This window comes from Castor canadensis, chromosome 4 (assembly GCF_047511655.1).
Source record: "Castor canadensis chromosome 4, mCasCan1.hap1v2, whole genome shotgun sequence".
NCBI classification, from domain to species: domain Eukaryota; kingdom Metazoa; phylum Chordata; class Mammalia; order Rodentia; family Castoridae; genus Castor; species Castor canadensis.
This window is the reverse complement of record NC_133389.1, coordinates 89,688,621-89,714,479: the sequence shown is the minus strand read 5'-3', so window position 1 is coordinate 89,714,479 and position 25,859 is coordinate 89,688,621. Positions and strand designations below refer to the sequence as shown.

At 38.7% G+C, this 25,859-nt stretch overlaps 1 protein-coding gene across 10 annotated transcripts in view; it reads left to right on the top strand.

The window, feature by feature from the left end:
* The window catches only part of Nckap5 (NCK associated protein 5), a 927,122-nt gene that overhangs the window by 211,817 nt on the left and 689,446 nt on the right, over positions 1 to 25,859 (top strand). Inside the window, exon 1 of one of the 10 annotated variants that reach the window (XM_074070596.1) lies at positions 12,914 to 18,055. The exons of the other annotated variants lie outside the window; for them this stretch is intronic. The gene's annotated coding sequence lies outside the window, so the exon portion shown is untranslated. Of the gene's footprint in view, positions 1 to 12,913; positions 18,056 to 25,859 lie in introns of those variants that run through there. 10 annotated transcript variants of the gene reach the window in all.

Here is a 25,859-nt window from a genome sequence, read left to right as displayed (position 1 = left end):
TGGCAACCCTCAGTTATGAGGCTGTAGAGTATGAAACCATACTCCGGGAGGCAGGTGGGGGTGACATGGATGGCTAATGTCTACATCCTTGGCTTGTGCTTTTCTTGAGTAGATTAGAATAGTGAGAAAGATATGGGAAGGATGAGTAGGAGAGGGAGAGATGGAAAAGGGGAGAACATGTAAGAGAGAGAGTGTGTAGGAGAGGGAAGTTGGAAGCAGGAGGAGAGAGCATGCACTCCATGTTATTTCTGCTCAATGAAAGCCTATGCAGGTGCAGTGTGTCTGTGTGGCCAGTTCCAGGTGAAGGGCTGACAGAGACCTGTGACACTGGGAAGCAGACAGATGGATTTTTCCCTGGTCTGTATGGCATTTGTGCTTTTCTTTAGTTTGTTTTAAGAGCATTGTTTAACAATCAAAATACACATTTGTCCACAACAAGGGGATTGGACTTTGAGCACATGCTAAAAGCGAGAGCACACAAGGGAAGGGTGAGGATAGGTAAGACACCTAAAAAACTAGCTAGCATTTGTTGCCCTCAAGGCAGAGAAACTAAAGCAGATACCTTAAAAGCAACTGAGGCCAATAGGAAAAGGGGACCAGGAACTAGAGAAAAGGTTAGATCAAAAAGAATTAACCTAGAAGGTAACACGCACGCACAGGAAATCAATGTGAGTCAATGCCCTGTATAGCTATCCTTATCTCAACCAGCAAAACCCTTGTTCCTTCCTATTATTGCTTATACTCTCTCTACAACAAAATTAGAAATAAGGGCAAAATAGTTTCTGCTGGGTATTGAGGGGGTGGGGGGGAGAGGGAGGGGGCGGAGTGGGTGGTAAGGGAGGGGGTGGGGGCAGGGGGGAGAAATGACCCGAGCCTTGTATGCACATATGAATAATAAAACAATAAAAAAAATATACATTTGTCTCTGCTCTCCTTGATTGCTGGATGGGATGCTCCTGTCCAGTCTCCAACCTCTTTATTCCTACAGGACTACTCCCAGGTCTATGTCCATCAAAAGAGCTGCTCACCCCTTGCCCTTTGCTCAGATGAGGACTGAGTTTCTGCCATGCCATTCCTCATCCCACAAAATTTGCCAAGAATGCTGCCGAGAGGCAACTTCCTCCAGCCCTGACTCCTGATAGGGTCAACATTGCCTTTTCTCTCCTGCTCTCACTCACCCACTCTCCCTACTGTGTTCAGAGCTCTGTTGCAGAACACTGGGCAGTACAGTGAGATGTCAGATGTGGTCCACATCCCAAAGACACCTGTAAGAGAAACAGAGAGGCAAGGCGGAGAGAGCATTAAGAATGATTCTAGAAAGTAGGGTTTGGGGCCAGATAACAGCAGGGCAAGAGCAGAGATTTCCAGCCTTGACATAGTTTGCTATGGGGCTGCTCTGTGCTTGTTGGAAGTTAAGCAGCAAGGCTGGTCTCCATCAACTACATACCAGTAGCACCTTCCCAGTGTAACTGCCACAAATGTCTCTGGGGATTGCCAAATGCTCATTGGGGAACAAAATCTTCCCCAGCTGAGAACCACTGGTGCAGACAATGAGGCCATCAAATGTCAGAGGGGAGCTGTGGGTGACTAACAATAGTCATAGGGATCACAGACTGGATCTCAGCAGTGACTCCCAGTGGGACAGTTTTGATAGGCACAAAGGAAGGAGGGAAGTTTTAGGGAAAGGTTGTCTTGGTTATGACCCCCTCTTCTTTGTATAGCTATCTCCAGTCATTATTAATTCAGTCTGATTACAGCAACTCTTTCTCTTATTTCCTCCCTGCCCCCCTCCCTTCCTTCCTGTCATGATTTGCATAGAGATTTCTTTTCTTACACTGCACAGAGCTCAGATGTGAGAGTATACCTGCGCTTTCAGAATGGCATCCTTTGTCTCTGATGCCTGTACCAGGCCAGGCAGGTTTCATTTGACGTCTACCTGATGTTCCTGTGAGAGCTGCAGGCTATCCTCTGGCAATTTGCCCTTCTCTACTCTGTGGGGGGACTGGGGAGCTGTGTTCCATCTGTGCCCTACAGTGGATCTTTTTAGTTGTTGGATTTTGTTCCATTCTGAAGTAGTTTAGGCATGCTTTTCAAAGTTCTCTCAATTGAAATGCAATGAATCATATTTGAGGCTAAGAAAAAGAGTAATGCCTGGTAGAGTTTTTATGGTAGAGGGAATGATAGAGCAAAATTGATACAGAAAAGACTCTATAAAGATGTAAGTAAAATTCTTGACTATAATATTAATTTCCCTTGAGTTAGCTGGGAAATGCTTAAAGCAACTGGCACATCCTGTGATGACCACATTTAGAAGGACTCTTGAGAAGAGGAGAGGACAGGGCCAGTAGAGTGAGACAATGTGAAATGGTGACTGCCAGAGGAGATCTATTTTAAACAATCTAAATGCTGAGTAGGTCATAAAGTTAATTTATTCTCTGAAGTTTGCTTTTCATTTTGATGCAAAGTTCATACCATCCCCTTCCTTGGAATCCCCAAGGAAGATTTTGTAAACTCTGCAGATTCACATATATGTGACTGTGTGGACAATTTGTGACTATACTTTCTCAGCAAATGTTTTGTATTCTAATCCTGCAAAGACTTCCAGGTAGTCAAATAAACCACCCTGTGCTGACCTGGCCCTGTCTATTGCAAGAGCCCCAATTTTTATTTATTTACTTTTTGAACCCCAATTTTTAGATATTGATCATCTTCATTGGAAGATGCTTCAATTGTTCAGTTCAATGCAAGAGCCTGAGTACAAGCTTTCAGATATTGCAAGTAGCAAATATATGAGTTTTGAGAGAGGAAAGGAAAAGTTAGACCTGGACAGCTCTGGTGTGTGTGTGTGTGTGTGTGTGTGTGTGTGTGTGTGTGTGTGTGTGTGTATTGGCATAGAGGAGTCACTGAAGAAATGAAGTACTACTCAGTCTGCCTTGGAAACACTCCATCACTAGGGAAGCAATATGCACACAGAGATATGAGACAATTAGCAAATAATGTGAAGATCTATTGTATTAAAATCCCACTGTCTAACACAAAGAGAAGAAAAAAAGACTCCTAGAAATCCTTAAAAAAGGGAGAGCTATTCAGAGATAGTAATTATATAGGGATTATGCTCCTGGACACTTCCAGTTTAAAAACATTTGGGCTATTGTGCTAATTTAAAGATCTCATATTGCAATTATTAGTCTATAAAATGTAGTTCATGGTACTTGAACTGCATAAAGCCTATGGGAGGAGGATTTGGCTGAGCCTGGACCGTGGGGCAGATATGTGGTTGGTTATGCTGAATGGGTTCATGACAAAGGTATACTGGCTCAACAATGACAGGGACCATGTTGTGTTTGGTGCATAATAAGGAGAGGAAAGTAAGTTTGAAGAGGATACCCTGCATATTACTTATAGCACTTGTACATTTCTTTTTCTTCCATAGGTGATATTCAGTGTCACATAGTTTTCTATTCAGGTTTTGAGTTGGTCAGAGCAGTGGCTCAGCCTGCTCAAGGGTCATATAAATAAATAGCATTGAAACAGGTCTTTGTTTAAGTGTTGAGTTGGCACCATTGCCCCCTACATCTATTTCAAACTTTCGTAGTCTTATTTTGAGCTTCAGAAAAGGCAATATATCCAAGTACAATCATTAATTGAATATGATTCAATCTGGGCCCATCTTTAATAAGAAACCAAAGAAGGAAATTCAATTAGGCTCACCCTTTCCATTTCAAAAGATCAAATCCTCCCCTTTCACAGTTAAAATTATGAAAGATTATCTTCTTAGTGGAAGGCTACAGGAAAATTTGGATTCCTGTCAAATATTTAGTGTAATATCCCAGGAACGGGATTAATATTGCCTTTCAGCAGCTTACTCTGAATTTCTGTCGATGCAATCTCTCTATGGGGAGCTTTTGAATAAAAGGCATTCTATATCCTTGCATGACTCAAAGTATTCAGCAGGAATGGTAACAAGATCAAACAGTTTTAGGACAAGTTATCATGCCCTTTGGTCATGAAAATGCAGACACCTCAATTTCATTACCATACTTCTGTGTTGATCCCTTAACTCCTCAGAGAAATTTGAAATTATTAAAGTCAGGTTTTAAGTCTATATGAATATTTGGGAGTTGATTTAAAATTACAAACAAGAACAGCAGTAAAAAGCAAAACAGAATAAAACACAATACAATCTAATCAGCTTTATGTTAAATACCCTTAGAAAATAAAACTTTTAATAATAATTGTTATTATTATCACTCCCATCAGAGGTTGGACTTACTGAATTTATTTTACATTCAGACATTTAAGTGTTTTATTTTCTCAAACCTGTGGCTATTTGACTCCAAAGGCATTGGCTATAACCCCAAACGTATGTCTTCCAAATTACCTTGCTTTTTCAACCTTAGGTGGTAGGCCTATTTTGCCAAAAAAGCTCCTCATATACTTAATGCAAAGTTATCTACAGACCTGTATTGGAAACTAGAGTTAGGCATAAATAACTGAGATTATTTTGTCTTCCTACGCTTTACTTTGCAGTCTGTTGGTATGATATAAGTGTAATCATAAAAGAATTTATTTCTGCAATGTTTTCTATGTCATTTCAATGAGTTCTACCTCAAAGCACTGTTCAAACAGAAACCCTAGTGTCCCCTGGTATTTCAGCTAAAAAAGTAAATATTTATAATAGGCATACTGTGGTAATATTCCCAACACTGGCAAGAGCATTCATTTCTTTTTATGCCATGCTGCCAGAAGCTGGCACCCAACACCACCTGTGGCTTGCTTCGAAATCTGAGTCCTAGCTTGATATTTTCTTTTCCACTAATGGATCCTAGTGAGCAGGCAAGGTGTGGACTTCAGTCACTGAATTGCAGGGTAAAAAAATAACACTGGCTCCATTAGCAACTCAAGTTACAAAGATCCCAGGGGAGGACTGGACTGGAATCTTTACAATCACAATATTTTAGAACAGTGATATTTCAAAGTGTTTTTAAATGTAGGCAAATGTCTTTCTCAAATGAAATATTTTTGTAAGTCCATCAAGTCAAATAGATAAAATAATAAGGCCTAGTGTTTTTCTTCAAAGCTTTCTGTAGAACAGGTACCATGCTAAACTCTGCACAGTTTTCATTATTTAATTCTCAAAAGAATTCTGTGAGGTAGGCATTCTTCACATCCTCTGCTCAAAGCAGGCTTAGAGAATTTAACTGCCTAAAGTCACGTGTCCTCTTAAGTAGAGGAACACAATGCAAACACAGGCAGTCTGACACCAGAGCCCAAGTTCAAGTCCACAGAAAGCACAGTTACCCTTGAAGAACAGCCACTGTCTGGGGCTGTTCCCAGGAATCATCTATATTTTGGCCTTTGCCTGACTGATGATTGCATGGAACATCTCTAATATTGCTAGTGCCACAAGGGACCCTGAAAAGTATGAAAAGTGATGTTACATAGAAAGAAGGAACTTCAAAATCATATTTTTTAAGAAATAGATGTATGCCAGCCAGTTTGTTTCTTTGTTTAGTTTTTTTTACACAGGCCTTTCTACCAGTTACCATATACTTCTAAAGGTGATAGGATATTTTTCAGGTACATACTTTGTTCCTTCTCTCACTTTTTGAACATATAAGCATATACCAAGTTTTAGGAACTGTATCAGGCATTGAGATTATAGCAGAGAATATGATTGTGCTACTGACCTCACAGATAGGGTAACTATCAATGTATCATCCATACTAGGACATCCTTAGGAGTAAAGGCACCACTATGAGTAATTAAAATGAGACAACAGGTAGAAGTCATAAATAATTCTGAGAAAACTGACTTGTAGGTGAGTAAGAAATTCAGGTACATATATCCATTTTAAATATAATTACTACATGTTATAAAGAGGAGTTGTACCCAAGCAAAAAGGAATAGGCTTCTTAGAAAGGTGATATAGAAGCTGCATCTTTGAAGATGCATAGTCACAGGGGAAGGGTGAGGGAACATTATAGAATTTGAATTTCCTTTTCTTGATTAAGGAAATTCATTGAAAGGGTTTAAGCAGAGTGGCAAATGAACATTTTAGAAAGAGCATTCTTGAAGCTTCTTTATGGCATGTCCATAGGGGACCCAAGACCAGAGCCAGAAAGATGACCACAGTCTGACCCTTCAAAAGTCACATGAAGACTTTTACAAGTGCCAATCATGAATCTAACCATATCTCTGGTATGGGAAGAGGGATCCAAGCACTAGTCACATGATCGCCACGTGACTCTCACATGCATCAGAAGAACCCCTGAGCTTGAAGAATGTTGGTTGAAATACAAGTGAGAGAGGATGGTAATTCAGAGTTCACAATGGCACTTGGGATAGAAGGATGGATTTGAAAAAAAAAATTGGAAGGCAAGTATAGCAAGAAATGATAAGTGCATATGGAGGGGAGAGGAGGTAAGCTGACAAAAACAGTTTCCTATTTGGGTGTCTGGGTGGATGAAAATACAGTTTTAGTACCCCTTATCCAAAATGCTTAGAACTAGATGTGTTTGGGATTTTTTTCAGATTTTGGAATATTTGCATATACAAAATGCTCTATCTTAGGATGGTGGAGTGACTCAAGTGATAGAGCGCCTGCCTAGCAAGTGTGAGGCCCTGAGTTCAAACACCAGTAGTGCCAAAAAAAAAAAGAGAGAGAGATAAAATCATAATGCTATATCTTCGGGATGGGATCAAAATCTAAATGTAAAATTCATTTATGCTTCACATACACCTTACATGTGTGGTCTGAAGGTAATTTGTACCATATCGTGACTGCACCCACATGTGGACTGCAACCTGTCACATGCTCCAGGTGTTGAACTTTCATGGCACCTGTGGTGTCATGTGGATTTTCAGAGTTCTCAGATTTTCAAAAGTGAAATGCTCAACCTCCTCTTCCAACTGAACTAACAAATTCACAAAGAGTAACTACTTTATCCAGGAAGACAAAGAGTGAGGTTGTGGCCACGTGAGAAAGTGAAATGTCTCAAGAACAGCCATGGAGAACCTTCAGAGTCACAAAAGGAAAGTGCCATTGAGGGGGCCACAATATATAAGTAGTCAGTGAGAGAAAAGAATATCAGAGAAAGAATAGAAATGTCAAAGGGACTCACTAGCCTTCACCCTCTACTGTGTGGCCACTGGCTGTATGTTGATATTTCAAATTAAATCTATTCTTCAGTGGATTTGATTAATGGGAAAGATTCTGCCCCTTAACTAAGATCTTTGTAGCCAGTGCCATCTCTAACTTCATTTCATGTGGTCATTTAATCATTCAGCCACTCTCTTACCTACGGTTTCACTTACCCTGTTGCTGTTGAAGGGGGAACCAAGGATGCTATGCCCAAGCTCTGTTAAGTTCTGTAAGGCTGGCTGTCTTCTTACTTGGTAAAGCCAGTCTGTCTCCAATTCATTGATGTGACCTATGTGTCTAGTCATCCTATTATCTTGTGGTACCTATTAAAAACACCGCTTGCTTTTACTTCAGAAACAAGAGCTGCATTTCTGTGGTGAGAGATGTGACTGCTAAGTACATGAATTTAAAAAAGTTAAATGGCTCTGGGATTTTTCAGGATTAGAAATGGCTACAGATACTATGTTATTTCAGATGTCTTTGAGATTAAGAAGGGTAAGTCAGCTTCTGGGCATTTTATTAGAGAATCTGTGTCATTTGAAAATCTTTCCCTGAAACATTCCCACCCACTCCCCAAACCTTACTTGAATAAAGGAGTAATTAGGGATGAGATCAGATTCTCTTCTTAATCTTGACCCATCCCAGATGGTGTAATAGTCATGGCCTTATCAGCTAAGAGGAGAAGAGCAGGCCAGTACTCTGCCAAGAAAATAATACTTGTATTAATTCAAAATCATTTGGATTTGTGTTAAGACTCTTGCTTGTCTTCTTTACATTTCATGGCTTTTATCTGATACTGTTCATTGCTCTGTCATTATTCATTCTGCTGATGCATTCAGGTGTGCAGACTCTGCACCTTGGAATTGTTTTTGACAGTTACCTATCAGTCCTGTGTTAAATGAGATACAAGCTAATACTGTCCTTTAAAGAAATCCCAGTAGAAAATCCTTTATAGTCAGCCATTCATTCAGTAATTGTTCATTGATCACCTGCTATGTGTTGGAGTGACATTGAAACTGGGAAGCACAGCTATAAAAACTGTACTCTCTCAAGATGTTCCTAATCTCATAATAGCAAATGTATGTGCTGTGTTCCAGGTACTGTTCTGAAGTGTTTTCCCCATATTTAGTGCATTTCATAGTCTCAATAACATGATAAAATAGCTGTTGTTATTATCAACTCCATTTTGCATATGAGGAATGTAGTTTCATGACACAGCCCTACTCATGCAGCACTGGGATTGGATCCAGGCTATCTGGTTCCCATCCATGTCCTTAATCATTGAACTTTACTTCCTTCCCCTATTCAATTATGATCTCTAGTGGGAGACAAAAAGAAAACTCCCTTTGAAATTATTTATAGAATGTTGTTATTGCTTTATCTCTATATTAATGATTCTTGAAGCGAAGCATTTTTAAGATAAGTAACTATTTTCTTCTTATCAAGTACCACCCGGCCAAATAGAAAGGAAGCAAGAGGTAAACATTTAGCTCACCATATTACATGTTGGCTTATGTTTGAGATTTCTGACCTCTTAATCTAAAATATCTTCACAGGTATTCTTGGAATCTGTCTTTTGCCCCAAGTGTGTAAGCACAGAATATCTAGAACAATGAGAGAATGCTCTGTTTGGGAAGTCATTTGTAAATATTTATACAATCATACAAACCTTTACTGAATACACAAACCAGATTCCACCTTGGGCCCCATTATTACTTCCCAGATTGCCTGCACATCCTAGGGGTGCCCACTCCCTAAGCCAAACATCTTTGAACCCTAAGAATATAAAGAAGTTAGACCTATAGCCACAAAGCACTTACAGAACAATTTTATTAGACTTGGGTTTCTGGGAAAGTTTTATTTTATCACTCAGTTATTGTCTTCAGTCTGCCATTCACTCAAAGGTTTTGTTGGCTTTAATTCAATTTTCTACCTTCTAAGCTATCAGTGTTTTGTTGAGCACTTTTCCACCCACACAGATAACAGGATTTGGTGACAGCTTTCAATTTCATTACGACCAAAACTCTTGTAAGTGTAGGATTTCTCTGTGTATGCTGGGCCTGAACTCTGATTTAGTTAGCCTATTATTTATTGGTATATCAAATTGGCCTGCTTCTGCAAAATAACTCACTTAATTCTTTCAGTGTGAAAACTTCCAAAGATAATTATCAACACACATGTAAATAATCTATCCAAGAGGCCTCTGGTCTATTTGGAGTCCATTTAATAGAGATCCTTGGCCAACAGAAGTATCACCCAAAAGGTTCTTGTCATTTTCTTGAGAAGTAATTCACAATGAAAAGAATCATTTGATGCAGAATATATAGTGTCAAAGTCTCTTTAAGTATTTTAGAAAAGTTCCCATGCACAGAGTGGTGGTCATGTCAGATCATTCCTTGATTCATGCACAAAATAAAAAAAGTGCAATATAGTTGAGTAAGATGAGTTAATGTACCATCTACCAAACTAAAGGCATTCAAATTTACAACAAAATATCAGCTAACATTCCAACTTCCCATAAGTTATCAACCCTTTCTTTAAAAAATTAAAAGCTGCTGTTCATGGCCAATGGTACAACTTGTTCTTCCATGGTTTGTCCATTCTTTCCAGCAGTTACTTTGCATGATATATGAAAAGCCATAAAAATGTTCTGATTCTTTGACCTATTAATTCTCCTACTGGGAATCCAAAATATGGGGGAATTACATAAATAAAGACAATCAGTGCAACAGTGTTTAAAATGCTACACAATAAGAAGTGGCTTCACTTATTGTCACTGTTGAATGGTCAAGAAAATGACAATGTACCATTTTTAACAGGATGTTATGCAGATGCATAAAGGAGAAATTTTTATTATATAATCCCCTCAACAAAAACATTTATTGATTGTGTTTTGTGTGTCAGGTTCTGAGACTATGTTGATAAGTAAAGTCATTATCATTTACTAACTGAGCGCATAGAGCTTATAGACTTGCAGGGGAGTTAGATATTACTGAAATTAAATGCTACATTTACAGCCAGGTATTCAGGGGAGCCAGCTTGATTGTTTAAAGATTTGTCTTAATTAAGCTACCTGATGGAGTTGTATTTGGGGCTGAGTCACTCAGCATACAAGCTAGATCACCTCGATGTTGACTTTATCTGTGGTTTAAACATCAACAATAAGCAGTGGAAAATTTGACCAGTCATAGGATGGGAGAAATTCTCAAAGCATGTTAGTGATCTATTCTAGTGATTCCAGTGACTCTAGTGTTGTGATCTGTTAGGATTTCTAATAAGCAACATTTTTAGTTCAGCTGAGTCTTTTTTTGATCTAAGTAAATGTTTTGGTAGCAACATTTCAGCATTTCTCTTGGATTTTTTTAATCCTGTGTGCTGGAAACAACGTGAATAATTAATGAGCAATTTATATTGTATTTCATGAAACTATAATGATACTAAGTTTGTTGCATGAAGCAAATAATAATGTGGTAGCATTCGTTCCACTGTTCCATTGTAAACACTATGATGTTCCTTCTTCAAAGTTTAATGAGCTCTTGCTGTGACAAAGGACAACATTAGCCACTTAAAGGAAATTTCCTTTGGACCTGATTTGCTCCTGGGCATTGAAGCAAAGGTTAAGGAATGATGTGATGATCCAGTTCATGATTTGAGTGTTTATCTGGTCCATGTGCTGGTGAGTGTGTATATCTCAGAAAAAAAAAAGTTTTCTAAACAGATTCTTTCTTACGTGGGCAGTTTTATGAAGTTATGAATCACTGGGTTCTTGGACTTATTGTCACCTAAATTGATTTGATTTGATTCTTTTCTTCATTCCAACATAAGCCACATTGCATCTTGTTTTTCATTGTAAAAGAAATTCATGTTGATCCTGACTTCTTTATTAGCATCATCACCGATCAGTTGGTATTAGCATCATGAAGAAACATTTGCTTTGGGATTTTAGGTAAGATTGCCTACAGTATCATCAAACATGCCTCCCACAAATACACAAAATGCAAGCCTTGATCAGCTATCTAAAAGGAACTATTTTAAGAATGGGGAAAGGGGGGATAAAGGAGAATGATGGAGGGGGTGAATTCACCTATGATGTATTGTAAAAACTTTTGTAAATGTCACAACATACTCCCAGCACAACAATAATAAAAATATTTTTAAAAAGAATTGCAGAAGAATAATAAAAAAGACCACTTAAAGATTTAGCAATTAAAAAATAAATAAATAAAGGCCACTCCCTCACTAGCTGATCCTGGATCTCTGTGTCCCTCTGTCTGTACAGACAGTGTAAAGCCACACAGTCCTCCTTATAACTTCAAAGATCCCTTTTTCATAACTTCAGGATGTTTCTCCAAGAATGAGTCAGTGAAACAAACAGGTCATATTCAAAAACCCCCTCGGGCTTCCAAGCTGTGTACCTTGGAAATGAATCTCTCCATCTCTCTCCTCTTCTGCAAATGCCAGAGTGGGTGGTGGTTAAAATGTGTCATCAGCCTACAGTAATTAATTCTGTGCAGGAAGCAGATTCACATCTGAAGGCAACTTGACATGACCACTGTAAAACATCGAACCTGGAGAGGTAACTGACCACCTTGGCAGAAAAGCATGATTCTGTGGATGTTTGCTTTCAGGGGAATTATTTCAATATGTGGAAGTTCTCTCAGATTCAGTACCAATTTCCTATATGTTATATCAACACTTGAACATCTCAACAAATTGGATATCTGAATTCATATTGTGTTCCCATAAGCTTTAGAAAGATAGCCTTAAAAACAAAGCTTTACTTCCATGAAAAATCAAAACACTGCATAGCCAGAAAATATTCACTCTCTCTTCCTTTTTGTACCTTTCTCCAAGTATATGATTTTCCAAGGTCAACCAAAAGTCAAAATCTTCAGCTCCACCCTGTTGTTCCATCTGCCTTAAGGGCACAAGGACAGGACAAACTGTCTGATGGTACTCACTTTGGTCAGTTTTTAATTGATGTGAGAGTACACATATACATATGCATAGGGTTTCTTTTTATATTTTACAAGGAGAAGTCATCTAATAATGTTTTGAGAGCTTTTTTTTACTTACTTGTTTAGCACAGCATCTCACCACACATGTTTTTCTGACGCTATATAGAAAGACCACCGTCACACTTTGTAACTCGTGTCTAATATGCCATGTGGCATAATTTTTGCAAAAGGTGCCCCACTGACAAAAGTTTTCAGGATTGTGCTATTATAATCAGTCCTGCAAAGGGCATACTTGCAAACAAATCCTGTGTAGTCTTGCATTTATATTCATAAGATGGATCCCTATGAGTGATTGCTGGTTGAATCATATGTAGATTTCAAATTTTCACAGACATCAGCTAATTTCTAAGAAGTATAATTTATTCCTTCTCCAACAGTCTATAAAATTGTGTAGCTCCAAATACTCTTGAATGCCATTTGTATGTTACTGGTATTAATAATTCTAGTCCATCTCACAGGTAAAATACTGATTTGTATTTCCCCAACTATGCTAAGCCTATATTTTCAAATATAAATTAGCCAATTGCAATCTTGATGAATTGTGTGTTCGTATTCTTTACACATATTTTGATTAAAGTCTTTTTTCTTATTTTGAAAGAACTATCTTTATAGTTAGAATACTAAATCTTTGTTTCTTATTTGAGTTGGAAATATTTTCTTTGTTTTGTCACATACTGTTTTTCTTTAAAATGTTGTTAGTTTTATGTTAATTGTATCTAATTTTCTCTTTATAGCTTCTGAGTTGAATATCTTGTCTCTTTTACTATGAGTGTATAAGACAATTTAAGACATTGTTACTCAATGCTCTGGTTTTTCAGAGACTTTCTAATAATTGTAACTTAAATCTCTTAAGAATTATTTTTTGTATGTGTGTGAAATAGGGCCCTGCCATCATTTCTTTCACCTGCAAACAAAAAACATTAAAAATTTACTGAATGCAATTTATTGATTGATATGATTTTTCTCATCTGAAGTATTATTTTTAGCAAAAGTTTACTGAAATTACCATAACTAAGTTTAGAATATTGCTTCTAGAGACTTTCCATCCTGTGCCAATGGTTTCTTTGTCCTTGTGTTAGTAGCAATTAGCTTAGTGTTTGGGTTGTAGTATTTTAAAGAATGTTTTAATATCTTGTAGCATAAAACTTCCTTAAAGGCTTTTAGAGTGAATATTCTTGCATATTCAATCTTCTGTATGAAATTTAGAGTGGTTTTTGCCTAGACCTCTCACTTTGCAAAAAAATCCCCCTATACTTAGATTTTTGCACTTTTCATCCTTTTCTCTTTCACTTTAGGGAATGTTAGTGTTTTCTTGGTGGCCAAATGAATTATCATTTTCTGTGAATTTCTGTCTCGTGGCCATAAAAGATGACTGTATTTTCTTCTCAGAGCATATAAAATACCAATTTATACACACCTGAATTGAAACTTTGTAATATTTACAATTTTGGTTGCAGGCTCTTATTATATTTTTCATGACAATACACATCTTCTGTGTCAGGAAAGAAAACACCTCAGTTGTTTCATTATTACAGTTTGTTCTATGTTATGTTGTCATACATTTTGACAGTACTTTAGGTAATCTTTGCTTATCACTTCTTGTTGTTTTGCTTTGCCCACTTTCTCTGTTTTGTATGGGACATTGGTTTCCTCTGTTCTCAAGGTCTGAATCTTCATCCTGTAATCATAATCCTCTATTCTCTTCTTGTAACCATAATCTCCTTATGATGACTGCTTCCCAAAGTATTTTACAAAGAAGAATCAAATACATACTGTTTATTACTTGCTTCACCAAAGACTAGTATGTCGGACTACCAATTTGATCTCTGTCTAGGTATTTATTAGGACATTCAGACCTTGACTCCAAAATAGTACTCTTAACTTGTGCATCCTCACCTGTGCAATGATGTTTGAAGTGTAAGCTGAAAACCAAGAGGTCACTCATGGTTGATCCTCCAGTCAGGGAGGAGTTAGGAGAGGATTGTGTGTAGAAAAGGAATCCCACACACTTGGCTACTCTACTTTTTGAAGAGAATCCTGACCTTCTATAAGACTAGCTTATAGGAAAACCATCTAGTCACTGGCCTCATTTAGCGTTTAATTATGTCTTATGGCCTCTTGACTACGAAGTTGAAATTCATGAGGCACAGAAAACATGCCTTTCACTTTCTTGATCAAAATGTTCTAAATTACAAGAAGTTTTTTAAAAAATCTTTTTAACTGTGTCAAATGTCTTTATAGAGCTTGTTCCCTCTTCTTCCAGGCTGAAACAAATTCTCTGTCTCTGAACCACCAGAACTTCTACAGAAATCCAATTGTGAGTTAGGAGGTCTGGGGCAACCAGGTTTGTGTGTTTCTAAGAAGCAATGCTAATGTTGCCGACCCTACAAAACACACTTAGAGGAGAAAAATTTTAAAGACCTTCTGGGTTTTTTGTAAAGTTTGTTTTGGACTTAGTTTGTGAACTCCTCAAAAAAAGTTTCAAATCTCTGTACTTTATGGGCTCATTTCATTTTTTACACCAACCTTCCACAAACCTTTTATTTATTAAACATGGCTACGATGATGTTTGTTTCAAAGAGTCAACCGGATTTTAAAGAATCAAAAGGTGTTAGTTGAAACAAGATGCGAAATAATTTACCATTGATACGTATGTAGTCAGTTCCCAAGAGGGGGCTCTGACATGATTTGAGTGGAGGAAGTTGAGTGACTTGCCTGGTGTTAGTACTGAAAGTCTCACTTATTACGAAACCCCAAGTTCTGAGCAAACTGGGACAGTTATCAGCATTACAAGGACAAGCTGCAGCATCCCAAAGTGACTGTTTTAAAGGCACAGTCCTCTCTGAGTGTACCATAAACCATTAGTCACATTTCCTTAGTTACATCTCATAGGAGGAAGTAGAACAGATGTAGACCGTACTCATAGGGATCAAGTGACTTGCTCAAGGTCAGTTACATTGAGGCGTTAAGCTCATTTTTACTTTTCTTACATGATGAAAATGCCTCTTGTTTCTAAAACAGAATATTTACTAAATTGGCTTTTGGGCAATGTTTTGATTTACAACTTCCCTTTAAAATGTCTTATTAAAAAAAAACAAAAAACAAGCAAACGAAATCTCTCCCTTTCATTTATTCTATAAAACCAGGTATGCGAAAGAGAAATGGGATACATTTAAAATAGTCTGTCTTTTGAAAGTTGAAGCTCCCCATGTTAACTTTAAGAAATGTTAGCCATACTTGTTAATTTCTATGGGTTGCTAATCACATCATCAGTGATGATATTTGAAAAATATGTGGCTGGCGGTATAGCACAAGAGGTAGAGTGCTTGCCTGGCATGTGCAAAGTCCTGAGTTCAATCTCCAGTACTGCAAAAGAAAAATATACTTCACGTGCTAAAATATACTAAAATTATCTTTGAAAAAAGAGAGCAGGATATGGTGATGGCCACCTGTAATCCCAGCACTAGATAGGCTAAGGCAAGAAGATCACAAGTTTGATGTCAGCCTGGGCTACCTAGTCAGCACCTATCTCTAATTAATTAATTAATTAGGGGGCTGGGATGTAGCTCCGTGGTACAGCGCTTGCCTAGCATGCGCGAGGTCCTGGGTTCGATCCCAGCACCAAAAAAGAAAAAAAAAGACAAAAAAAAAAAAAAGGATTGAAAAAAGAAAAAACAATTAGTTAATTACTTAATAAGACAAAATGCACTCTTCCCCAACCAGAAGTAATACAGCACCTTCTCCTTCTAGCTGGATCACAAGATAAATGACACAAATCCATTCTAATTGGATCCAGAAATCCCTTGGCAGTTGGCAATTACTAGTAGCAGTTATTCTATTAATAATGCATAATATTCTTAATGCCAAGTGTGTTATGTACTATTAAGCAAGAAAGTTCTGAGAAATTATTGGTTTAAAAAAAGAACATGCTTGAGTGTGGTAAAACATCAGTTCAATTTTGTGATGATGAAGCATTCAGAGTAGACTTATTAATGGGCTGAAATCACACTGTGTTCTCAGGATGTGAAGGATGGATCTGGAAACACATTCTGCTTATAATCACTAACTGACTCAAATTATGTCTTGTGCCACAACCAACCACATAGTAGGCATTAGATATGGGTCATCAGTTTTCACTGGAATGGTGGTAATGTCAGTTAGTATTTGTCAAAATCCTAAATACCTTGTAGTAAAATATTATAACAGACTATAAACGTTGGCCTTGGAAACGCTTGGGGAAGTATGCAAGTGGAACTGGAAAATTGCCTGGGAAGACTAAGAGAGCTGCTTCCATGCAGAGAGGCTCCTGAGCTTGGAACATGTCCCAAATTGGATGTATTGTGATCCCCGGGCTGTGTTTTGCAATTCAATTATACCAGTACCCTCCGTGGTAGCCAATGGGCTTCCCAGTGGTGGGGTCTTTTGAATGGTCACACATAAATGGGAGTCTTTGTTCTCTGAAGCATGAAGCTGAAGTAAGTTTGGGTAGAAAAGGGGCCATGTGGGTACACTGGAGAGCTATGCTTTAGTGGTAAATTCAAACTTGGGGAAAAAAAAATTCCAAAGTGAGCTTCCAAGGCTTCTGATCACAGATGAGTCCAGGGGTTTGGCTAGGCTTTCTCATCATTTAAAATCAATAACAGTTCATTAAGTATTAGAAATTGCTGCATTGGAAAAGTCATGGAGAGCTTAGAAGAGTATGTGAACAATCCTTGGTTACCTTTTGCCAATCCTTGTTGATCTCAAAGTAATTCCTTTGACCAGAGAAAAATGTTACTCTGTCACATGAATTCCTTTTCCTTGTCTTATAAATGGGTCATAGGCAATTTTTTTACTCATTAGTTTCATCTGTTATTTCAATTCTCTGAAGAATCACTCCTATCTGTAACACTGAGGGATCTGAAGGATACAGCAGTTCATCCCACTGGGAACCTTTTGTTCAGATGTTAGTTTTAAACATAGTTGATGGCCTAACTTACCATGAAAAAAATGAGAAGTAGCAGCTTTCTTTGGTTTATTATGGGCACCTTGCCTGTTGGCAGATAGGTAAGCAGGTCTGCCAATCTATAGAATGATAGGCAACCTGTATTGAGATTAAACTCCTTGAGGATAGAGACCATGCTGGACTAGGGAGAGGGAAGGATAGAGGAGAATGGTGGAGAGGGTGAATTAAAGTATAATATATTTGATATATTGTAAGAACTTTCATAAAAGCCACAATGTACCCCAACACAGCACAACAATAAAAAAAAATCAAAAAAAAAAAAAAAAAGCAGATCAAAGGCACTACTACAACAAATTCCATTCATGGAACATGAACAGGTGTTCTTGCTTTCATTAAAAAAAAGGATAAGAGACCACGTATTTGCCACCCTTTGGCATTCCAAACCTAACTTGGCCCATTAGAGATGTCACTCATTGTGTCACCATCTTTGGGAATTCTCTTGTCCCATCTCTCCCCAGTCACCCTGGAAGAGAAATCTCCCTACAACATTAAGCTCTGGCATAATGGTACACCCCACTTTATTTTGTCTGTCTCCAGGGAGTGGGTCTTTCATTTCTGTATCCCCAGTGCCAAATATGGTAGGCACTCAATCTATATTGAAGGAAATGATTGAGTGACAGGCACTGGATCAGGGCTAGTTGAGATGAATTGAGTAGAGCAGGCACACCCTCTCATATCATTGGAGTGGGATTTAGTGCAGGTGATGTAATGTTACTTGACAGGGTAGTTAAATATTGACAGGCAGGAGGAAGCACGCTGGCACTGTTCACAGAAGGAAGTGAGGGCTGATGGTGGCTGTCAGATCAGAGAGCCAAGGTTGGAAGTGGCTGCAGAGGTCCTGGTACCAGCTGAGGTCACTTGGTGCACTTGGCTCTTGCTTCAGGAGAGGTAAGTGCTGGAGCCTGGCTGGGAAGATGATGGGTTGTGATATGAGTGAAGGCAGCCTCGGCGCCTGTGGCTTGGAGATGGCTTGCATCCCAGACGATCTCTGCTGGCTGCTCACTCCTATGAAGCCTGGCCAACCTTTCCTTAAGGCAAAGAGCATGAATTCTACCTTACCCACCTGATCTGTGCTTTAATACCACCTCTTAAAAGGCTGGGGTGGATGCTGCCACATGCACACTGTGCTCCTTGCACAGGTGAGGGATTTGTTCATATGAGTTCATTCATCAGTACTCTTTGATGGTAATGATTAGAGACATGCATGGCATTCGAATTAAGAGGTCATAAACAAGTTCAGTGCTCCCTGCACACTGCTTCACAGATTCAGGAGTGGGAAGGGGAGGGAGAACTACATTAGGCAATGTTTCAGCTTGAATATAGAATGAGGGAGCAAATGGAGGTGAGTTCAAGGGGATATTGGTTAAGTAAGAAAATACCAGCTGACAGCAGACAAAGAAGTGGTTTAGGCTAGGCGAGTCTAGCCCTGCATTTAGAGCAGGGTGCATGTCACCTTGAGAGAAGAAAGGTCCCATTTGACTTTAAAAAGACTAATCAGCTGGCAACACTCAGGTGAGCTTTTTGGAAAAGAAGAGTTTGTATCTTGCTCATAACTAAATAGTCAGGTGCAGTCTTAAGAAACAGCCAGAGCAAGTCTCCATTTATTTCTTTTGAAGAAGGAAAAAATGCTGGATAATAAGGAGTGATTTAGAAATCAGATCCAGCTCAAATTTCATCTTAGCACAGGACTATTTAAAACAGACTACTTTCTGTGAGCTGTATTTCTTTATTGAGATGTGGACCTCAGAGGCTGCCTGGCCCATAGCGGTTTACCCCAAATAGCAGTTCACCTTTTCTAATTTCTAAAAGGCTTTTTATTTTATCTATTTTATCTTTTCTAAACAATAGCCTTAAGATATAATTCACATACTATATTTTCATCTGCCCATTTGAAGTGTGCTCTTTAAGTTGGGAGCAGTGACATAGGCCTGAAGTCCCAGCTACAAAAAAAGGTTTAAGCAGGAGTATCTCTTGAAACCAGGAGTTTGATGCCAGCCTGAGTAACGTAGACCTCTACTGCAGAAATCAAAATCAAAAACAAAAGAAAGCACATGCTAGTCAATGAGTTTTAGCATATTCACAGAGCTGTGCAACCGCCACCCCAATCAATTTTAGAACATTCTCATCACTACAAAAAGAAATCTTGTACTGCTTTTAGCAGTCATTTCTCATTTCCTCCCGATGTTCCCAGTCCTACCTGACCCTAACCTAATTTCTGTCTTTATGAAATTTACCTATTTTGGACATTCCATATAACTGGAATCACAATGTGTTTGTGTCTGGCTTCTTACACTTACCAAGATTTGTTCAAGATTTGTTCATGGTATCGTATATATCAACACTTCATTTTCTTCAATTGCCAAATAATAGTCCATTTACAGATATGAACCATTTACTTTACTCGTTCATCAGTTGGTGGAAATTTAGTTTGTTTCCACTTTGGGGCCATCATGAATAATGCTACTGTGAAATCATATACACGTCTTGGAGTAGACAAATCCATATTTTTAAAATATCATTTTAACACTGTATTCTCCAGTCCCATCTTACCAAGGAGTTGTGACAAATCTCAGTAGAGAATATGGATAAGGTTGTCTTTTACTCAGTAGTAACTGAGGGAAAGGGCAACGTGACCGTCGTCCTTGAGGATATTGCAACATGACAAGTATTAGCAAACTAAGACATAAGTCTTATGTAAAAGTGGGTAAAATAAGCCAACCTCTTCTAACCTGTGTGAATGTCTCCACAAGTGTCCACATTCTCACTGCAAGATCAAGTTGATGTCATTATGTTTTTTGTTTGGTCTTTGCAGGAAGAGTCACGAATGGTTTTACTGAGAAGGAAAACAGGAGAAGCATGTGGTGAGGAAGGGATTATAAAACCAAATGTGGAGATAACCCAGGAAAATGATGTAATTACTAAAACGGATGCTTAAGATAAGTGTCTATGTTAGCATGATGATACATTTGAAATCACCAGTGGCCTAATGGTCAGGGAGACACTAGGGAGTGGGGAAGACTATAGCAAACCACAGGGTACATATCTCATCAAAAGAGGGCAGAAGACATTCGAAATGCATCTGATTACCATCATGTATATAAAAGAACTCACCTGACCATGCCTTCTAATTTTTTAAGACAACCATTTAGAATTGGTTTTTAAAATCTTCCTTAGGAAACAAATGAAATATGCCTGTAAACCCTATTTACTCCCACTGGATTTCGATGTTCAGCCTTTCAGGTGGGGTAAATCATGTTACATAAGATGTGGCAGCTAATTCCTATGTTGGCTCCCTACTAATTGCATTATTTTTTGTTACCACTTCTCAGACTTTCTGCTTCCTATTTGGAAAACAAAGGGGTTTGATGAATGTACTCAGTGCTTTTGCCTCAAATGTTCTGGAGTTGTAGGAGTTCTGCCTTAGTTTAGGGTCCCAGCTCTGATCACAGCAGAACAGCAGCATGGAATGCATTGAATAAAAGCACAGAAGTCCAGATGACATAACCTTGAGAGTCAGGGATGCTCTAATCAGCCTCCTTTCCATCTCTTACAAGGCAGATCTGCTATGAACAAGTTTCTGAGTTCTTGTCTGAAAACTTCTCTTACTTTGCCATTTTTATTTGAGACAGGGTCTCACTTTGTAGCCCAGGCTGGCTTTGAACTCACAGTCCTTCTGCTATAACCTCCCATATGCTGGGATTAGAGGTGTGTGCCTTCATGTTTGAAAAGTATCTTTTCTGTAGATATAATTCTGGGTGGACAAGGGTTTTTTGTTTCATTAGGATTGAATATGTTCTCAAGATGAACCCACACTAAAAGTTTCAAAATTCCATCCTGTTATTATTGCTGGGTTGCAATACTCACATTTATTTGTCTATTTTTATTTTTTGGCAGCCCTGGAGCCATTCATGCCAGCCATATTTTGTGTTGGGTATTTTTGAGATAGGGTCTGTTTGCCTAGGATGGCTTTGAACTGTGATCCTCCTGATCTTTGCCTCCCCAGTAGCTAAGATTACAGGAGTGAGCCACCAGTGCCCAGCTACTTGTTTATTTTTAGATTTTATTTCAAACTTACCTATTAGAAGCACCACAAGCAATAGAGTTCTCTACTTGTGTTATTTGAGGATTTCATGGAGAAATATTTCCCATATGATTTGTTCACAACTGCAGAGGCCACAGTTCAGTAAAAGAACTGTATGCTTGTCCTACACTGGCAACTGGGGTGGCAGGACTCACCCAGCTTTGCTCCATGTTATGCTATAGACCAGAAATATGCAAGAATAAAATAGAAGCCCCTCTACTAGCTTGAAATATGCCTTTTAATTGTTGATTTGTCCTCTGAGCCTTCTCTTTTCTCACTCAGAGGCTGTTATGGGAGTAAGTCATTAAAACCATACTAGGAAAGCCATGCATTTCTTTATTTGGGAGCAGCCCTGAGGTCTGAACGGTCTAATTACTACATACTTGAATTCAGTGTACTTTTCATCCCTTTTACAATTTGTTCCTCTACACCATCCTTCGAGTTGGAACAGAGCTATTGTCCCTGCTCGACAGTTAAGGAAATCGAGGTTCTGTGCTCCTTCAAAGTCTCAGAGTTGATTAGTTGCAAACTTGAAACAGGATGCCCATCACCCACGGTACCTGTCAATCACTTAGGTGCAAAGACAATTCCTGTCTAGGATGAATAAACCTTTAAAGCAAGGTCAAAGAAGCCTATGTGGCAATCTCTAATAGCATCCGAGAAACCATCAGTTACAAAGAGCAGTTTATGAAGGCCAAAATCTCATGTTCTACATATTTAAGTGAAGCGGGCCTCAACATTTTGCCTTCTTCTCCCTCTCTAAACTCAAGCAAGTTGGCTTTAAAAAACTCTTGACTAAAAAAACCTTCATTTAAAAGTTCACCTAAGAAATTTATTCCCTCATCACTAATTTCAGCAGTTAACAGCCCTCACTATTTGAAATTCTCTACTCCTGTCAAACAAATTTCTCACATTGCAGTTTCCATTCATTTTCTTCCAATCCTTTTTGTCTCACTGGAAATGTTGAACAGCTGGCCTCATTCACACCATAATAGCTCTTCCACCATTGTGGCCTACTTGACCCCTTCCAATCCAGCTCTCTCTTCTCCAGGCAAAAATCATACCAGAGCTATTTAGCCTCTGCTCCCAGGTCTTGCTTTCCATCCTTTGATCTACATTGTGGTTCTTCTCTAAATCTTCCCATTGGAGGCCCGGAAGGACAATAGCTCCAACTTGTAAAAAGCCACTGAGGCCTCTCCAACAAGAGGTCACAAAGCCTGGGGCTCCCATCCCAACTCCTCTGATTAGCATATTTCCCACATTGTGCTGGGCGTTAGCTCTCTGCTGGGAAGGACACCTGCCATGGTTCTGGCAGACTGACCTACTGAACTCACAAAAATCAACCTGGGAAAGTGGGTCAAGGGTTGATTACAAGCTGTGACATCTTTAGGAAAGCCGCAGGCTCACCTTGTGGGAGAGAAGCGTGTGTCTGGGAGGCAGGGCAACCGGGGTTAATGGGAAATTGCCAAGTGAGATTGTTAAAAATCATGAGAGGCCAAGAGAGCTGGCCCTTCTGGGCTGATCTGAGCAAGGTGCCAACTATTGGGGGTTGATAATTGGCAAAAACAGATGAGTCAAATGGAAGAGAATTTCCTGTGGTCCTTAAAAGAAAGAAACAAACCAAATAAAAACTACTTTCTTTTTCTTAAAAAATATGGATATTTATATAGATAGAAAGAAATATAAAAGTTAGTTTCACTATTCATATGTAAGAGTAAAGGAGAAAGTGTATTTTTTTTTTTTAACTTTTAAAAGTAGAGACTGTCAACCCTTTGGGGGAAATGTGTATTTTTCACTCTAATTCTAACCATCACTCAATACAAATACATGCAAAACCAAATGTCTGGGAGGGAAAGGAGTTTCATAAAATGAAAAGATGCTACCCTTGGAAGCCCTTTTTTCTTAAACTTGAGAAATCATGTGTTGCTTTGGAACTAGAACTTTCTCCAGGGTAAACTCATTGGTTCAGGGGTGTGAGGTATTTCTCACACAAAGCTTAGGAAGTGAGTCTGGGCTGAGTCAAAATCTTACTGAATGACAAAAAACAAAACACCTTGTAAAATCCTGCACATCGGGCTGTTTCAATACAATAGCAAACTAACTTGTCATAATGCAAAAGCAGTTTATTTTCAATGCCAAGCCAAGTTAGACACTAGCCCCCTTTCTTGCAATTCCAGTATAATAGAAAAGAGGGAACCCATTGTTCTGAGACATGGGCATTTTCAAGCTGTGTGAGGTTTCTGTTTGCTCTGGTCTCCTCACCAAGAGCACAGTGGGCAGATTTTCCCTTTTAGGGGTACTGAGTTCTCAGAATTTTGAAGGTAATTCTGTGAATATGAAAAAATTGTTGCAAAATATGGGATTTTTTTTCAATAATTTAATAGGTGTTTTGGAAAAACAAATCCAAAGGTGCCCCTCTTAGGTCATCTGGATCATTCATGTTCCTGAATTTTGAATGGAATTTCCACAAGTTTCATTCTCTGAAAGATGGTGCCTCATCTGTCTTTTGCCTTCTGGACCCAGAACCCCACATGGTGCCTTGCACAGAGAAGGGTTCTCTGCATATTTGTTAAGTGCATAATAACCTGTCATCCCATGAAGAGGCAGGGAAAACCCGAGGTTTATTTGGCCAAACAGAACCTTGTGCTGTCTTCCTAGCAGAGAACTGGTGCTAAATGAAAACTAAAAACATTTTACTGGGTAGGACTATTGGGTTGATGCCTGTATTTCATTCTTAGCATCAATCCAAGTTGCTTACAGTCCACCATCATAATATCATTTTACTTTTGCTCAGATAAACTTGTCTCTGGGAAGCAAAACCATATTTTATTAATACATGTCTCTATATTGATATATGGCCATTCAAAATAAATGTATAATTTCAAAAATGGAAAGAGAAAATAGTTGTTTTCAAAGGCTTTTTGTCAAGCCTTGATACACAGGAGGTAGGATTGCAATGAAGTATTTGAATAAAAAATAAAAATACCACTTTGAGGTTGAGTGCTACTTTGGGGGATGGAGTTTAGCCTTATTAAGGAAGTGACAAATGATTTGCATATTCTGCAGCCCAGTGGTCAATGGAACCTCTAGTGACCAAACACACTTGTTCAAAGTAAGAGCCAGAGCCTCTTTGACCTTTGAATGTGTTATCTGAGGGAGTTGTAGTCAGCTGGCCTAGGACTGCAGCTGTTCTGCCAGCTGGCCATCCCAGGCTTTCAACAGAAAACTTGGCGGGAACTCACAGCCTCACCAGATGCCTTATCACAGGGTCCAGCTGATGCCCCACACAGTGCAAACCATTTCCATACTTTGTCTAAAATGACCTGATTTGGATCACCTTACATATGCATTTTCAAAAAGCATGAGCTCTGCTCAGATCAGTGGCTGCTGGCCACAGCTAAACCTCAGGCTGCAAGCATTTTGCAAAGAATTCTAGGTATGCAGTCCCTCTGACTGTGACAAGGTGCAAAGAGCAATGTTAATCCACTTTTGCCAGCTGGAACCAAGACAGCATCAAAAGGGGTGACCTGGCTGAATTACGTGTGTAACCAAACTCAATTAATTGGAGGACAGAATGGACAGAAGCAGCTTGGTGTCTGTATTTGCTGCTTTGTAAAACAGCTACCCATACAGTGAGCATATTGTGGGTCAAAGTTCAAAGCCAAGTAGGGCTAAGACAATCCTATCAGTGAACCCTTGACTCAACAGGCCACAGGAGGGATCATTATCCAGGTCTCACATCTGTTCCTGGATTTTAAATGTAATTTAACTCTGTTGATAAGTTAACTTGTGTGTTAAAGAATAAGTAAAGCTATCTTGCTTAGTCCTTAGTATAAGTTTGTGTACTGTGATATTTCACTCCTAGTAAACTCTTTATAGGAAAAGTGTGGTTATCATAGTAAAATTATGAGTTCGTGTCACTATTACAACGACCTAACTGGGAAAAGTATGACATCTGAGTCTGATATGAATGGTGAGAAGGTGGTAGTGTGGAGGTTGGACCATATTTAGGGCAGGCTAAGGGATGCAAAAAATATCCTCTAATAAACACAAAGATGAGCTTAAATATGTGTCAATTTCAGCCTTTTTTTTTTGGTGCAGCAAGGGATATGACCTGATTTCATCCTGCTGTCTTTGCTCACCTCCTCTTTTTTTTTGACTTCTGCTGCTCAGTGATAATGGGAACATTGCATAGCCTTTGGGGTAAATGGTTCCACTTGAGCAATTTACCATGTGGCAATCCAAGGGGACAGGTTTCTAATGTGGAAAATGTTTTAGCCTCATAAAACCAAAAGACAAGCTTGATTTGGAATGACACCTTGTCTTTGAATTATACAGTGCTCATATATATGGAGAGTGTCAATTAAACCATGGGGTATAGACATTTCCAATTTTGGTAAGTTCTGTTTTATAAATAACTTCAGAGTATTTGTGACTTTAAGAAATGACTATATTTCATCGGGCTCCTGAGATGTGATAGAAATTGCTATAGTGCAGCATTTAGTATGTTATTGATTTTTCTTGGAGCCTATCCTAAATGGTTCTGGTACTATAGAACACTGTAGTGATACCTATTACGGGGAAGGCCCCGAGGGCATCAGGATAGCAAGG